This window comes from Rhipicephalus microplus, unplaced genomic scaffold (assembly GCF_043290135.1).
Source record: "Rhipicephalus microplus isolate Deutch F79 unplaced genomic scaffold, USDA_Rmic scaffold_202, whole genome shotgun sequence".
Lineage (NCBI taxonomy): Eukaryota > Metazoa > Arthropoda > Arachnida > Ixodida > Ixodidae > Rhipicephalus > Rhipicephalus microplus.
In genome coordinates this window covers 264,643-269,142 of record NW_027464773.1, presented here as the reverse complement: position 1 = coordinate 269,142, position 4,500 = coordinate 264,643, and positions in this window count along the sequence as shown.

The following is a 4,500-nucleotide window of genomic DNA, read 5'->3' as shown; positions in this document are numbered from 1 at the left end:
AGACGCGTTTTTTTTTTCCTTCGCCCCGGCAGACGTGGTTCCCCCCCCCCCTCCGTCTTTCTTTTTGTTTTTTTTTTTCGCCGCGGCTGAAGTGGATTTTTCGGTGCCTCGACGCCCCGGTAGTCGCGGTTTTTCCGTTTCCGCACGGCCCCGGCTGACGCTGCTCGGTCACAGTCGCCTTTTGTGAGGATTGCAGACTTCTTGAGCGCGGGTGTTTTTTTTTTGTTGTTGTTGTTGTTTTATTACGCATTCGCTCCAGCAGACGCTGTTTAGACTTTTTGTTTCCTCTTTTATCCTGCGACGAGGTGACGAGGTTTATTCGGTGCCCCGCCGCCCCGGCTGAAGTGATTTTTCCTGTCCCGTGCCGCCCCGGCTGACGCGGTTGGGACTTCGCGTTTGTTCGGCCGCCACGGGTTTTGGCGCACTCGCTCGGTTGCTTGTTGTTGCCACTTGTTGCGAACCCAGGTTTCTTGAGCGAGCGCGGGCGTTTTTTCTTCCTTTCTTTCTTTGTTCTATGTGTTAGCGAATCGGCCTTTAATATCACACGAGGACTCACAACCAACAATTTTCAGTTTGAAGTGTAAAAAATCTGCAGGTGTTGACGTAACTGACTTGCCCCGTACCCTTGAGTACATCCATGAAGTTCTCGTAGTACTACTAAATCGCATTATTCCAAGTGGAGAAATTCCCATAAACTTGCAAACCTCTACACGAAAATCGGTGCGCGTGATAAAGTTGAAAATTATCGTCCGATATCAAATGTGCCTTCTATAACACAAATTCTAGGAAAAAAAAAAAACACTTGTTCGCCGTTTTCTGCGCCGTGACTGGCAGCACTCCGGCGAAGCGAAACGGGGTCGATTCGAGCACGATATCGGCGTCTTTCGACGTGCTCGCCGGCGACCGTCGCACGAGTACGTCGCACGAGCGCGTCTGCCGGGGCGCCGTTTGCGAAGCCGACGCAAAAGTGGGAACCGCCGCTCGGATGATCGCCGCTTTCGGCAGAGTGAGTGTTGGCACTCCGGGGAAGCGAAACAGCGTGAATGCGCCCACGAAATCGGCGTATTTTGAAGTGCCCGCCGGCGACCGTCGCACGAGTACGGTAAACCGCGTCAGCCGGGGCGTAGTTCGGGACGCCGACGAAAAAGTGGGAAGCGCAACTCGGATCTTCGCCGTTTTTGCAGGAGTGAGTGGCGGCCCTCCTGCGAGACCAAGAAGCATCGATTCGTGCACGAATTCGGCGCCTTTCGACGTGATCGCCGGCGACCGTCGCTCGAGTAGGGCAAACCGCGTCTGCCGGGGCGGGCTTCGGGACGCCGATGCGAAAGTGGGAAACGCTGCTCGGATGTTCGCCGTTTTTGGCCGAGTGAGTGCTGGCACTCGGGCGAAGCCAAACGGGGCCGATTACGGCACGATATCGGCGTCTTTCGACGTGCCCGGCGGCGACCGTCGCACGAGTACGGTAAACCGCGTCAGCCCGGGCGGAGTTCGGGACGCCGATGCGAAAGTGGAGAACGCCGCTCGGATCTTCGCCGTTTTTGGAGGAGTGAGTGGCGGCACTCCGGAGAAGCCAAGGAGCGCCAATTAGCGCACGATATCGGCGTCTTTCGACGCGCTCGCCGGCGACCGTCGAACGAGTAGGGCAAACCGCGTCTGCCGGGGCGGGGTTTACGACGCCGACGCAAAAGTGGGAACCGCCGCTCGGATGTTGGCCGTTTTTGGCAGAGTGAGTGCTGGCACACCGGCGACGCGAAAGAGCGCGAAAGCGCCCACGAAAGTGGCGTATTTGGACGTGCTTGACGGCGACCGCTGCAGGAGTACGAAAAACCACGTCAGCCGGGGCGAGCGACCCACGGCGGTCTGGGTGCTTATCGCTGCTATTATAGGGGCACCCCGGCAGACGCAGAAAAAAAAAATTTTTTTTCGACCTTCTTTTTTGCTGGTCGAGCTCGGGTAACCCAGGTCGCAATGGGAGCCGCGCACGAAAGCGGCGTCGCGAGACGCGTTCGCGGTCGCTAGTCGCACGAGCTCGGCAACCGCGTCAGCCGGCGCGGAGTTCGGGATGCCGACGGCTAAGTGGGTACCGCTGCTCGGATGTTCGCCGTTTTTGGCCGAGTGAGTGCTGGCACTCCGGCGAAGCGAAACGGGGCCGATTCGGGCACGATATCGGCGTATTTCGACGTGCTCGCAGGCGACCGTCGCACGAGTACGGCAAAGCGCGTCTGCCGGGGCGAGGTTTGCGATGCCGACGAAAAAGTGGGAAGCGCCGCTCGGATCTTCGCCGTTTTTGCAGGAGTGAGTGGCGGCCCTCCTGCGAGACCAAGAAGCATCGACTCGCGCACGATATCGGTGTCTTTCGACGTGCCCGCCGGCCACCGCCGCACGAGTACGGCAAACCGCGTATGCCGGGGCGGGGTTGGCGACGCCGACGCAAAAGTGGGAACCGCCACTAGGATGTTCGCCGTTTTTGGCAGAGTGAGTGCTGGCACACCGGCGACGCGAAAGAGCGCGAAAGCGCCCACGAAAGTGGCGTATTTGGACGTGCTTGACGGCGACCGCTGCAGGAGTACGAAAAACCACGTCAGCCGGGGCGAGCGACCCACGGCGGTCTGGGTGCTTATCGCTGCTATTATAGGGGCACCCCGGCAGACGCAGAAAAAAAAAATTTTTTTTCGACCTTCTTTTTTGCTGGTCGAGCTCGGGTAACCCAGGTCGCAATGGGAGCCGCGCACGAAAGCGGCGTCGCGAGACGCGGTCTCTAGTCGCACGAGCTCGGCAACCGCGTCAGCCGGCGCGGAGTTCGGGATGCCGACGGCTAAGTGGGTACCGCTGCTCGGATGTTCGCCGTTTTTGGCCGAGTGAGTGCTGGCACTCCGGCGAAGCGAAACGGGGCCGATTCGGGCACGATATCGGCGTATTTCGACGTGCTCGCCGGCGACCGTCGCACGAGTACGGCAAAGCGCGTCTGCCGGGGCGAGGTTTGCGATGCCGACGAAAAAGTGGGAAGCGCCGCTCGGATCTTCGCCGTTTTTGCAGGAGTGAGTGGCGGCCCTCCTGCGAGACCAAGAAGCATCGACTCGCGCACGATATCGGTGTCTTTCGACGTGCCCGCCGGCCACCGCCGCACGAGTACGGCAAACCGCGTATGCCGGGGCGGGGTTGGCGACGCCGACGCAAAAGTGGGAACCGCCACTAGGATGTTCGCCGTTTTTGGCAGAGTGAGTGCTGGCACTCCGGCGAAGCGAAAGAGCGCGAATGCGCCCCCGAAAGTGGCGTGTTTGGACGTGCTTGACGACGACCACCGCAGGAAAACGAAAAACCACGTCAGCCGGGGCGAGCGACCCATGGCGGTCTGGGTGCTTATCGCTGCTATTATAGGGGCACCCCGGCAGACGCAAAAAAAAAAAAATTTTTTTTCGACATTCTTTCTTGCTCGTCGACCTCGGGTGACCCAGGTCGCAGTGGGAGCCGCGCACGAAAGCGGCGTCGCGAGACGGCTTCGCGGTCGCTAGTCGCACGAGCTCGGCAACCGCGTCTGCCGGGGCGGAGTTCGGGACGCCGACGGCTAAGTGGGAACCGCCGCTCGGATGTTCGCCGTTTGTGGCCGAGTGAGTGCTGGCACTCCGGCGAAGCCAAACGGGGCCGATTCCGGCACGATATCGGCGTCTTTCTACGTGCTCGCCGGCGACCGTCGCACGAGTACGGCAAAGTGCGTCTGCCGGGGCGGGGTTTGCGACGCGTACGCAATAGTGAGAACCGTCGCTCGGATGTTCGTCGTCTTTCGCCGAGCCAGTGCTGGCACTCCGGCGAAGCCGAACGGAGCCGATTCGGGCACGATATCGGCGTCTTTCCACGTGCTCGCCGGCGACCGTCGCACGAGTACGGTAAACCGCGTCAGCCGGGGCGGAGTTCGGGACGCCGATGCGAAAGTGGGAAGCGCCGCTCGGATCTTCGCCGTTTTTGGAGGAGTCAGTGGCGGCACTCCGGTGAAGCCAAGGTGCGCCAATTCGCGCACGATATCGGCGTCTTTCGACGTGCCCGCCGGCCACCGTCGCACGAGTACGGCAAACCTCGTCTGCCGGGGCGGGGTTTGCGACGCCGACGCAAAAGTGGGAACCGCCGCTCGGATGTTCGCCGTTTTTGGCAGAGTGAGTGCTGGCACTCCGGCGAAGCGAAAGAGCGTGAATGCGCCCACGAAAGTAGCGTATTTGGACGTGCTTGACGGCGACCGCCGCAGGAGTACGAAAAACCACGTCAGCCGGGGCGAGCGACCCACGGCGGTCTGGGTGCTTATCGCTGCTATTATAGGGGCACCCCGGCAGACGCAGAAAGAAAAAAAAAAAAAATGGGGACATGGCGTGCGTCACCGTGCGGCTTCGCAGCGTTGCCGAAGTCGCCGAGCCCTTCGACTGAGCCGAACGGCGGACAGGGAACGTTGGTCGGCCGTTCTAACCTGTCGGTGCCACGCCGAGACGTCGTTAAGGAAAACCGCGTCGTGGG